The sequence below is a fragment of the Danio rerio genome, chromosome 23, assembly GCF_052040795.2.
Source record: "Danio rerio strain M-AB ecotype USA chromosome 23, GRCz13ab, whole genome shotgun sequence".
Lineage (NCBI taxonomy): Eukaryota > Metazoa > Chordata > Actinopteri > Cypriniformes > Danionidae > Danio > Danio rerio.
The window spans coordinates 7,600,311-7,613,505 of record NC_141043.1 but is presented as its reverse complement, the minus strand read 5'-3'; the positions used below and the strand labels follow the sequence as shown (position 1 = coordinate 7,613,505).

At 39.8% G+C, this 13,195-nt stretch overlaps 1 long non-coding RNA gene across 1 annotated transcript in view; it reads right to left on the bottom strand.

Annotated features, from left to right (window-relative positions):
* Window positions 1-9,679: 9,679 nt before the first annotated feature.
* LOC147831219 (uncharacterized) overlaps window positions 9,680-13,195 on the bottom strand; it is a 39,632-nt gene continuing 36,116 nt past the window's right edge. Inside the window, exon 5 of the long non-coding RNA XR_015523170.1 lies at window positions 9,680-9,774. This is a non-coding gene — a long non-coding RNA (uncharacterized LOC147831219). The remainder of the gene's footprint in view (window positions 9,775-13,195) is intronic.

Here is a 13,195-nt window from a genome sequence, read left to right as displayed (position 1 = left end):
TCAGTATCCTTCAGCATAGTTACTGATTTATCAGGGGTCGCCACAGTGGAATGAACCACTAACTACTCTGACATGTTTTATACAGCGGGCCCATCCGCTACGCCACTGCTTAATCCCTACCCCTAAACCTCACTCACTCACTCACTGTCCTTCAGCATAGTTACTGATTTATAAGGGGTCACCACAGCAGAATGAACCGCTAACTACTCTGGCATGTTTTATACAGCAGGCCCATTTGCTACGCCACTGCCTAATCCTTACCGCTAAACCTAACTCACACACTCACTCACTATCCTTCAGCATAGTTACTGATTTATCAGGGGTCGCCACAGCGGAATGAACCGCTAACTACTCTGGCATGTTTCATACAGCGGGCCCATTTGCTACGCCACTGCATAATACCTACCCCTAAACCTCACTCTCTCACTCACTCACTCACTCACTGTCCTTCAGCATAGTTACTAATTTATCAGGGGTCGCCACAGCAGAATGAACCTCTAACTACTCTGGCAAATGTTTCATACAGTGGGCCCATCATTTTCACTCACACTAATACACTACTGCTAATGTAATTGATCAGTTCCACTATAGCGCATGGGTTTGGACTGTGGAGGAAACCTACGCCGACACGGGGAGAACATGCAAACTCCACACAGAAATGCCAACTGGCCCAGATGACACTCGAACCAGCGACCTTCTTGCTGTTAGACAACTTCTTGTCGGCATAAACCTAGCCATAACTGTAAATTATTCTCAAAATCAGAGAGGATGATTAGTCATATAACAATGATGTAGAAGCATGTAACCCTCAATGTAAATCAACCTTAACATAAAATGTGAACTTATTCATCAATCTGATTGACTAATAGAAATGTTGTTCCAGGTTCAACAGGTCAAGGGTGTCAAACTCAGTTCCTGGAGAGACACAGCCCTGCACAGTTTAGTTCCCAGCCTGCTTCAACAAACCTTTAGGTTTCAAACCATAGACATTATAATAGAAAGCTAAACGCCTCATGGTCCGCTTCAGTCCGTTGTTCCGATAAATCAACGAGGTTAATCCGGTTATGACTGCTCTATAAACAGAGGCAACTGAACAGAGGAGCTGCTGTTTTGCCTGATATAAAATATAAGAACAGTATATTTTCTTAACTGATTATAATTTTATGGTGTCAAAAAAAAAACTTCCTGGCAGGTCTGTTGGAGCTAAACTCAGCAGGATTATGGCCCTCCATAACCAAGTCTGGACACCCCTGGTTTAAAGTGATCTATTGTCTGGGTTGGTGTTGTATATCCAATTTAAACTAGCTTGTAATAAGCTGCCAGTACATTTCCTGTTATTTTACAGACGTATTTCTCTAGATATTATTTCTTATACACTTTATCATTCAAATACTGAAATATCAGTAAAAGTCACTTTGTTAAACTGTAGAGTTGAATTTTCCACATCAAAAAAGTGGACAGGGCAGAGATCGACATCCCATAATTAATTTTGTTATGAGTTTAGTTTTTTGTAATGCATATAGTGTATAAACGGCTCTAAATAGCTGTCCCACAGTAAAAACTCTTCATGGTAAAACGGTATAGTTGTTGTACCAAACATTGAATTAGTTATAATAAAGTTATACTTTTCAAGTTCATAAAAGTGATATCAAGGCTTGTTAATGTTAATCTATTATAATGTCTGTTTCAAACAAGCCTGGAGGACTCAATTAGTTTGATCAGGGATGTTTCATTGAAGTAAAGCTGAACTGTGAGCTGTAGCCTTCCAGGAAGAGTTTCACACATGTGAGATGTTGATCCAAGAACATGTTCCACTAGGTGAAATCACAATATCTGTGTATTCAGCACTCTCATTATGCAAAAAGCACAAGTTTAATAGAAACAGTGAATGCAAAGCAAGGCAACTAAAACTTCTGTCAATGAGAGACTGACTGTGTTCATACAGAGCTCAGTCTGAGGCCTACCCTCTGACCAGGCTGATCAGGCTCTTTCATCCTCCTCATCCTCCTTCTCCTCCTTCTTTTCCTTCCCTCTTTTCAGGTTGTCGCCATTGTTCATATCTAAATTTGTAACACCTGTGTCTATTCTGGCTCATATTTTGCACATGCAGCTGTGAAAAAAATAATACAGAACTGGCACACATTCATACAGCTATCGTATCATTCCAAGTGTTTTATTTGTTTTTAAACTGACACTCTTTCTGTTTGGTGTTTTGTAACAAGAGCATCACAGTTCAAATCTGTTATAGTGGGCACACATCTGTTTAGACTTTTGTGTAAAGAGTGTCTGAAACTGCCTGAACTTAAGTTATTACAGAAAGACCATGGCTTTATTCCATTAAGAATTTGGCTGAAAAATATAAAATGCATGTAGTAATAATACATTATTATTATCAGTGTTGGGTAAATGATTTTTAAAAAGTAATGAATTACAACAACATTAAAGTTGTATTTACAGCTCTTCCAGAATACTTATTAATATTTCTTGAAACTAGTAACTGAACACACAAACAAATATCCACAAATACACTACAGCAATGGACTTGTAGTTTTGTAGAATTGGTGTTAATGAGGTAAGAGTGAAGAGTTTCAGTGAGTCTGTGTCAGTTCTCACGTTTAGTGTCTGAGCATTTAAAAAAGGCTGTAAATTGCTTTTCTACCATATCTAAAATGTAATTAAATTACTCAAGAAGAAATGTAATCACTTCACTCAATACTATCAGAATCTCTATAAATCTCAGTGCATAGGAAATATAAAACAAACACTTTTTATTCTTTAAATATAATTTAAACCTGGCCTTTTAGCTTCCCTAACTTAAACAAATACTTTATTATCAACATGTTATTTAGATAACAAACAGAACTCTGGAAAAAGTTAAACATATAAAAAGTTTCCAAGTGATTTAACTATATTATACACAGAACTGGCAACTGTCTTAATTCATTGTTTACATTTGAATGAAATAAAAAGGCTTGAAGTATTTTTTATTTTATTTCTTTACATTTTTTAAGTTTTAGAAAAAATATATATTCATTATGTGATTTCGTTACAGTAAGTTAACTGATTATTTTGGACTATACTCCCATCACTGATTATATTTATCTTTATCTAAAATGTAATTAAATTACTCAATAAGAAATTTATTCACTCATACTATTTATAATATATATAAATCTCAGTGCAAAGGAAATATAAACAATACACTTTTTATTCTTTATAAATGATTTAAACCTGGCATTTTAGCTTTCTTAACTTAAACAAATACTTATTAACATGTTATTTAGATAAACAGAACTCTGGAAAAAAGGTTAAACGTATACAAAAAGTTTCCAAGTGATGATACCATTTATTATACACGGACATACATCAAATTATATATTATATTCCGCCTAATTTCCTCCCGGTCGCACTCGGAGCTCCTCTCCTCCTTTCGTTCCCGGGCAGCTGAGCTCTTTGTAGCCGGAGGGAGCGTAGCTGCGGGCGGGGGAGGTGCGCGGTGCGGTCGCTGACAGTGTGGGACAGACAGACAGTTCAAAGAACACACAAACCAGGAAAACGTTTGATTCTGTTGCGTGTCGCTCTCGCGGGCCGTTTCGCGCTATTATGCCATAGTATTTCTCGGATCTGCTACTGTACAGCCTAAACTAAGTTACATACTGTAACTTACTTCCGTGTTATCCGTTCCCTCGGGGATACAACGCGATCTGCGCAGAAACAGTACGATTTAAACCTAGAATAAAGTACCGTGCTTAAGGACACCAAATATAAGGCTTTCTTGACGCAGTTTGGTCATTTTCATTTAAATACTAATTAAAGTGCAATTTTATTTATGCTGTCTCTTTTATTCTGTGAAGTAACCATAGTAACTTGCTGCCGCCATCTTTATTTTTACGCACTTCGCCTCTGATTCGTCAGATCAATAGGGGGCGTGGCATCCTCCTTGTATCTTTCTGATTGGCCAGATCCCAAAAGTGTGTATCATTGCGTCATTGCAGTTCTCCTAGAGGGCGCTGTGTTATACACACTTTTGGGGTGGGGGGATACACACTTAGATACACAAATCATGTAAAAGTGCATTTTGAGGACAAGTGAGATTTTAAGCCAGGACACCATTTTGAAGCATGCTGAATACTGCTATATGGTCAGACAAATGAGGACCAAGAAAAAGTCCTCATTTGTCAAGGTGGTCCTCATTTTACTGGTGTGTACTCTGGCGAAAGTCCTCATTTTGGACATAAGCAAGTACACACACACACACACACACACACACACACACACACACACACACACACACACACACACACACACACACACACACACACACACACACACACACACACACACACACACACACACACACACACACACACACACACACACACACACACACACACACACACACACACACACACACACACACACACACACACACACACACACACACACACACACACAACGGACAATTTAGCTTCCCCAATTCACCTGTACTGCATGTCTTTGGACTGTGGGGGAAACCGGAGCACCTGGAGGAAACCCAGGCAAACATGCAAACTCCACACAGAAACGCCAACTGACATAGCCGAGGCTCGAACCAGTGACCTTCTTGCTGTGAGGTGACAGCACTACCTACTGCGCCACTGCCTCCCCATAATTAAAATCTACAGACACAATTTTATAGGTGCAAAAGCAACAGTCAAAAGTATACTCTGTAAAATATGCAGGGTTCCACACAATTCCTTCATGTTGTCCCAACACAAATCGATTAAGTTAACCTTAAAGAGGATTGAACTTAAAACCAATAACTTGTCTCAAAAAAGTCTCAAAAATGGCTTTGATTCAGCTCATCTTAAATAAGTAGTTTGAACAAGCTTGAGCGTATATTCTATGTATTCCTTAAAATATTGAAAGCCAAAATAATTTCATTACGTTGATGTGCTTCTGACTAGACCAGGATACCGAGTAGGGGGCGGGGCTTTATTTCGTGCATCATTCCCTTATAGAAAACTAATGGTAAGAGGGGCTAAGATTATTTTGGATGAAGCAGTCACACTGACATCAACAAAGAAAAATCGAAACTCCAAACGCGAAAGCTAATAGACTTAGCTAGCAGGCACAGGAAGTCAAAATGACGTCAGATTGACGTTGTACCTCAACATCGTGGAACATTTCATTTTGTTTGGTAATGAAAATCAGGTTGACGTCAGAAACCAACGTCAGGCCGACATCAATGTTCAACAACAGACAGACATTGCACTTTGGTCACTCTCCAACGCAACAACCTAAAAACAACAAAATATCAACGTCTAATGATGTTACAGCTTGACGTTGTGTGGACGTTACCAATGACATCTATCAGACGTTGGATTTTAGTTGGCAAACCTGACAAATAAATGCCAGTATTTGACGTCAATATGACGTTGGTCTATGAAGTTGGGGCAACGTTGGATTTTGATCACGCAACCATTTATTTCACGTCGATATTGGACATCAAAATTACATTGTCCTTGATTTATACATCTGCGTCAAGCACACGAATTTGGTCCGTCGAAGCCTTTGCACGGTCGCATAGCCCTCGCCTCGCACCTATCGAAAAATTTAACTACACACCTCAACGACACACAGCGCAAGCTCTGTGATTGGTTGGCTTGGTAGATGTGACGAGTGTGGGCGGTGCTGATAGCCGCAAGCACAATGGAGCTCGTGTTTTCAAGGGTCGAGACTCGTGAAGTAGCTCTAGATGGAAAGTTGTTGCACATTCACCGGTTCCTGAATGAGTGAGTTTTAGCTACTTGTAAATTAGCGTTCAGAAAATACCGGCGAAGAAACTCATGTCAAGGCGTCGTGAGTCATGTCAATCACTCGACGTAGAAGTATAAACCAGCTTTTAGATGCTGACAACCTAAATCTAACCTAATATTAATGTCTGTTGATGTGTGTTTGCTGAGTTGTTTTAGAGGATTAATTTACACAGGTTAACTTTTCACCTAAGGAATAAAAATGTGCACTAGCAAATAAACACTTAACAATTTGATTTCCACAAGGACTACATCTCAAAAACAGACTTAAAATCTCAAAACTGACAGGTGCACCACAAAACTGTGTTTTCGCCTGCAGGGTCCCTTCTTAAACTCAACAGAGTGTCTGAAAATCTTGCTGGTACGAGAGCGATGGAAACCAGAACCAGTGCTGTTTAGCAGCAAAAGGCCACGGCTCTGTTGTGCTCCGGAGCAAAGGAATGGACGTGTCTTGATCGTCTGTCTGTAGTGTTGCCAGAAAACATCATGATGGAGCAGTCGGCCAGTCCAAGTGGCGATATACGGTCCAAGCCCACCCAGAGTCTCCCGCTCACAGCGACATCAAACACCAGCGAGAGGAAAGAAAGACACGGCCCCGGGGTCAAGCTTTGCTTTCCGATCCCCAAAGAATACTGTAATCTTAACACCGAGATTCACAAGTGACCGTTTCTTCGTTTTCTAATGGTGGAAAATGACTGTATGCATAAATAGATATATTTCACTTGATGTGTATTTCAAATGTAAGCCTGTATCCTAAATCATTAGGAGCGCTTGTTTGGACGTGCCATAGATTTAGAATCTTTTAATCTGTCAGACGGAGATTTCTGTGTTTTTGCGGGTTACAGGTGATCTCACCCGTCCAGGCGTTCTCTGTTTGCCACTAATTCTAAAGAGACAATAGGTTGTGCTTGAGAACAGGCTTTTTTTGGGGAAAATATACTCAATATTTCTTCTGGTTTCTACAATTTTCAAGAATTGTTTAAATTTCATGGCTTTTAACCCTTTTTGGGACTAATTATGAAATCACATCTAAAAAAAAATCATTACCAGTTTTTTTCTAGAATATTTAAGGCTAGAATCGGGCGACATAGTGGTGCAGTAGGTAGCGATGTCGCCTCACAGCAAGAAGGTCGCTGATTCGAGCCTTGGCAGGGTCAGTTGGCGTTTCTGTGTGGAGTTTGCATGTTCTCCCTGTGTTCGCGTGGGTTTCGTCCGGGTGCTCCGGTTCCCCCACAGTCCAAAGACATGCGGTGATTTAGATAGGCTAAAATGTTCATAGTGTATGAGCGTGTATAAGTGTTTATGAACGGGTTTCCCAGAGATAGGTTGCAGCTGGAAGGGCATCCGCTGCGTAAAACATGCTGGATAAGTTGGTGGTTCATTCCGCTGTGGCGACACTGGATTAATAAAAGGGACTAAGCCGAAAAGAAAATGAATGAATGAATTTAAGGCTAAAATCATTTTTAATCATTTATTTTGTACATCTGACCTTTGACCTTTGTTTTAATTTGCAGTCATTTTTAACTGTTTTTTTCCCATTTGGGTAAATAATTTTTGGAAACTTGTCTGAAACTTCACACATTCAAATACATTTTCCCTGTCGGGAAAGAAGTCAATCACTGTGTTTTAGAAACATGTAAAAAAACAACAACAACAATATAAGTTTGTTTCAAAAACAGTAGTGTAACAATGTCTTTTCACAAAAAAGTAGTCTAAATGTATTTTTTTAATAACAGTAACGTAACGTAACTAACTAACTAACTAACTAACTAACTAACTAACTAACTAAAACTTACTAGCATCAACCTAGAACACAGCCATAAAAACTTGCACTGCCTCATATTACTGAACACCATTAACAGCTACACAGGAAATATGTATCCCATAAACGGACTTTGTCATACAGATTTTTTTGTTTTTGAGTTATTGTTTTACTAAAATGTGGAAAAAAAATAATGTTTAGAAAACCTACAATGAACAATACTGTACATTTTTTTCTACCCAAGCTCATTCTGGAAACATAGCCCCGCGGACGTTTCTAGAGGCCGCGATTTACGTGGCCGGAGGTACGTAAGGCCGCGTTTAGTTTTTTTCGAGCGAACGCTGCGGGGCGGTGTGGCGCCGCTCCGCTCCTCCTCTTCGCGATCGCCGGCCGAAGGCTCGCTTCCGAGTGGAGGGCTTTCCCAATGCAGCCAGTTTATCCGCTTGGCTCACAGTGTTGCGTCGGCGGAGCGGAGGCCCCGGAGGAGGAGGAGCCGGCCGCGGGGACGATGACCGGGATCGAGTCCGGGGAACAGCGGTTCCGGAAATCAAGTAAGATGAAAAACAGAATCCGAAAAATAAGGGCGAGAACGCGGCGGGATCCGAAAACGCGGTCGAAATTAAAGACGAGGGCTTTTGCTTTTTTTTTTTTTCTGGACAGCTTTTGCAAACCGTCGCTTGGGTTTAGGGAAGAAGGAGGAGGAGGAGGAAGAGGAGGATAAGGAGGGCGGCAGGGTCGGCCGATCCGGCGGCTTTTCGCGGGAGAACAGCGCGGGCGCGAACGGCGCGCACTCCCATGAGGCGCCCGAGACGCGAAAAAGCACGCACAGCGGCCTCTCGCGGATCCGCAAAAACAAAAAACGCTCGAATATGTACCTCCCGGAACGTAAATCTCAGTCCGCAGAAACGTCCGCGGGGCTACCTTTCCACAATGAGCCCGGGTTGTTTTTTTGGGTTCTGATTTTTATAGATTTTATAGTTAAAAATGAACACACCATCTGGCCTTCATAGCATGTCTTAAGCTGTTTTGTGCTGATGTCTTATTTAGTTTCTGTTTTCTAATTATGTGGTTACACTTTACAATAAGGTTCATTAGTTAATGTTAATTAATGCATTTACTAACATGAATAAACATCGAACAATACATTTACTACAGTATATATTCATGTGAATAAAAGTTAGTTAATGAAAATACAGTTGTTCATTGTTACCTCATGGTGCATTAACTAATGTTAACAAGCATGGACTTGAATGTTAATAATGCATTAGTAAATGTTCAATTATGATTAATAAATTCTGTACACGTGTTGTTCATGATTAGTTCATGTTAGTAAATGCATTAACTAATGAACCTTATTGTAAAGTGTTACTAATTAAGTAAAGCAAATGGCAACTATAATTTAGTTTTATTGGTTAATGGATATGTCAGGTGACATTTTTAAGATTTTAATTTATTGGTTAAATATAGTTAATGTATCTGGATGCAACCTTTATAATGCAAGCTGAGACTGCATCACTCAGCGATGCAATGTCAGACACAATGCACTCAAATGGAGCTAGTGACGTCACAGTGACGGGTAGGGTTAGGGGTGGGGTTTGGTGAGCCCATTAAAAAGCATTAGATGCAGCCCAGATTGCACTGCACCAGGTCTGCAGCCAGACCCCTCTCCCACATGGCATTTTACATCCAGAATACATGTTAATGCACACACCTAATAAATGTTTCAACCAATATGTTTAAATATATTACATTGCTAAATATATATTATAAAATATTATCAATACATAAGTAATGTAATAAAACTATCACAAATGGACCTAATAAATCAATACTTGTATTAATCTATTTCTTATTATCCTAGTTAAATATCTTGAGTTTTATATGGTAGTCAGCATTAAAAAAAGAAAAACAAAATAGATGAAAACAAACTCTTTTTTTGTGTCTTGAATTGTGTCACTGAGATATTGTTTGCCCATTTTGCAATGCACAGAAAACCTATTGAACACTCCTAAGTGGGCAGATGTGTAACAGAAACACCCTATAGCCAAACACTCCAGCAGTCTCAGTGGCTGCAGTGTGTAGACAGACTGAATGTTGAGTGCTGTAGGTGCTAATAACTCACAGTCCAGCATGATGTTCAGAAGGGCACACGCTGGTTTCGACTCAGAGGTGGGAGGCACTGGTAGATCTCCTGTCCCAGAACAGACACAGGAAGTTCTGTGGCACAAAGAGGAAGTCGACTAAAACAGAGTACAAAAACACCCCCTCCTGATTCCTGTGTCCCAGGATGAGTGTCTACACACATGACAAATACACAGACACAGTGTCTCAGGACTAAATGTGTGTGTGTGTGTGTGTGTGTGTGTGTTTCTTGCTAAACCTAAAGATGTTTAAGTGTAAATGTTAATTGGAGCACTGGGATATGCTTGGGATGATTATACAGTAAATACTACAGTATTTCAGTTTTACTACTTTTTGATTCAAAGCATTACTTGTTGTTTCTCTATAATATGTCAGATTTGGTAGCACTTTCTGAATGTAAATTGTTACTACAGAAGTTTATTTCCCAGTTCAGGCTTCAGTGTTATTTATTGGATTAATTATTTATGTATTTATTTACTTATTTTTTTGTGATATGAATGTACAAGTAAACAAGTAAATGTAAATAAGTGTGACTTTTTATCAATTAAAAGCATTGGTGCAGAATAAAATATGTATAAAATAAAGCATACAATAAAGCACATTGCATAACTAAATTAAACAGCGTATAAACGTATTTTTACTTACTGATAATGGTACCTAGTGTGTAAATGGGTGAAACAAAAAAATACCAAATACAATACACTGGTATTTAAAACTGAGTAAAATCAAAATGTAAAACTTGGCAAGTTAACAAAAAAAGAATAAGCTTGTTCATAAATGAACCACCACAGTTTAAAAGGACAAGTGAAGCTTTACAAAGTAATTTTGCGAGGAGCGTGTGATATGATTGATCATGGTTGGCCTCTCATCCATGATCAATAATAATCCCGTAAGATTGACATTAAATAGACCAATTCTGCCCTACTGCCTTCTCTTCATTTTGGAAGAATCCCCCCTTCCACCCCATCTCCTCCTTTTCCACCCCACCTCCTCCTTTTCTACCCTTTAACAGGGGGAGCTCTCGAGACCTTCCTGATCTCGGATGTTCTTATGCTTATTGACCAGGTGGGAGCCTTGGGGCATACTCACTTGTACAGCTGCCTTTAACAGTGCCGAAGCCTGCTTGTCCCCCCTCCCCTTTGCCACAACGGCATGCACTCACATTGCATCCGAGCCAAAGCACGCTTACGTCACCTATGATGTGCTGGTCAGTTTAACAGAAAAGAAGCTCTCTCGCTCAGCACAGTGATTTCTTTAGTTATATCGTTTTAGTTGTTTGATATGCAGTGACACAGACACATAATTTGCAGAACAGATCAGCCACTTTTGACGCTCATAAATAGTTATAAAAGTCCTCGTGCTGCAGGAATTAAGAGGTTTGCTGAAGGTGCAACTGTTGTGCAGTGAGGGGTTTGCGTTTTTAATAAACTACGACAGTAACAATGATTAATAAATCCATATGAAACAGTCCCTTAAAAGTTACATCTCAGGCTCGTTTACACTATGCGTTTTAGTTTTTAAACGGCATTTTAGAATAAAAACGATCCGCGCCCACACTAGCGTTTCACCCAGCGTTTCTGAACGTCTCTCCATCCACACCAAAACGCACATCACGTGACCACACACACAATCTCGGGCAAGCGCTGCAGCCTATCTACCCAGATGAGAGCTCTGTTAGTCGGACAGCTCACCAAGCATCTCCCGCTGGATCTAATCTCACTATATTTATTAAACGGGATACTTCATTCATCTTGTTGTCTATATCTAACAACATATTCCTCGACTTTGGTCTTTGGAATCGATTACTTGTTCACAGGTAACGTGTTTTGCTAAGCGCAAAGATGAGTTAATAATTAATGTAACCACGTACATTCTGTATATTGACTGATCGCTTGCCTTTAACATTGCCTATAATGTATAAACTTATTGTATGTTATACTTTTATAATGGCCATTATCGATTATTAAAACTGATATTCAGAAAAAAGAGAGGGTGTGTTGAGTATTTTCACTGAAAATGAAAGGAGGCAGTGATGTTATAGGCTCCGTTTTGTTATAAATATCCACACAGTGAAGATGACGCTCATTAATGCAGCGCAACGCCTCAACATTTCTGCTGTATGTTAAGTTGCTAATATCAAAATGAAAATAGGCAGTTCTTTAAACCTTGTTTTCATTTTGTTGTTGAGAAAGTGAAACAACATAGGCAGGGTGAATGTGAATGAAGTTATAAAGTGCACTGTTCCCTTTGAAGATTTACCCGTGTCCTTGGTAGTCTGCTTTCCATATCAAACTGAGGAGGGGGAGACTGCAGCCTTGATCAAACTTGTGAAGTCTGAACTTACGAGAAGAGGATGCAGGATTGAACTGTAACGTTAGGCTACTTAATATTGAGGAAAAGCCCCAATGAGAGAGGCGAATGTCGGCAGCCCCACCTCCGTTTTCAGATGTTTCTGTTTTCCTCCATCCACACTCAGGCGGAGCAGCATTGTTTTAGAATGAAAATGGCCTCTCCAGCGTTTCAAAAACACTCCGTATGAGGCACTCGAAAACTCCGGCGTAGTGTGGATGGATGGCGTAACCATAGCAAAACTTATGCGTTCTAAAACGAAAATGCATTAGTGTAAACGGGGCCTCAGTTTCAGTTTCGGGCTCAGGCCCGCTTTGCACTCACACTAAAAGCGTACCACCCCAAAGACCAAGTGAACTGCGCTCTGGCACACCTTTTTCAACCAGGCCAGGGCCAGTCAACTGAATTGTGCCTGTGGCCGATTCAAAGCACTTACTTCTCAAACGAACCGGGAAATGTGACTGGGAACAGTTCGATTAGCATAGTGTGAGTGTGCCCTTGATCTGAATTATCTCTGAGCCCAGGGTTCTTTCCGGAGACAGCATGCCAAACTTGCTATTAGCATCAAGCATATCTATGAACCCTTTAACTCATTTTTTAAAGTACGAAAAAATATTAAAAAGTTCTTAATGGTTCTAAACATTTATGATTTCTCTGGTTTCTTCTGTTGAACACAAAGATATTGTGAAGAATGGTAAACGAGGAACAAAAAATACTATTAAAATCAATGGCTGCTTTCCCCAAACCTTTTTCAGAATATCTCCTTTAATGTTTGACAGAAGAAAGAAACTCAAACAAGGTTTGGAACAAATGGAGGATGAGTGAATGATGACAGAATTGTCATTTTTGGGTGAACTATCCCTTTAAGTAAAACAAATGCATAAAGCCTAGTAGCCTTTGAACCTTTGAACGTGGCATGGTTCTAGACAGGCTGGTCAGAGTATGTCAGAAACTGCTGATCTTGGAATTTTACACACATCCATCTCTACGGTTTACAAAGAATGGTCCGAAAAAGAGAAAATATCCAGAGAGCGGCAGTTCTGTAGGTGCAAATGCCTTGTTAATGCTAGAGGTCAGAGGAGAATGGCCAGTCTGGTTCCAGCTGACATTAAGGCAACAGTGACTCAAATAACCACTCGTTACAACC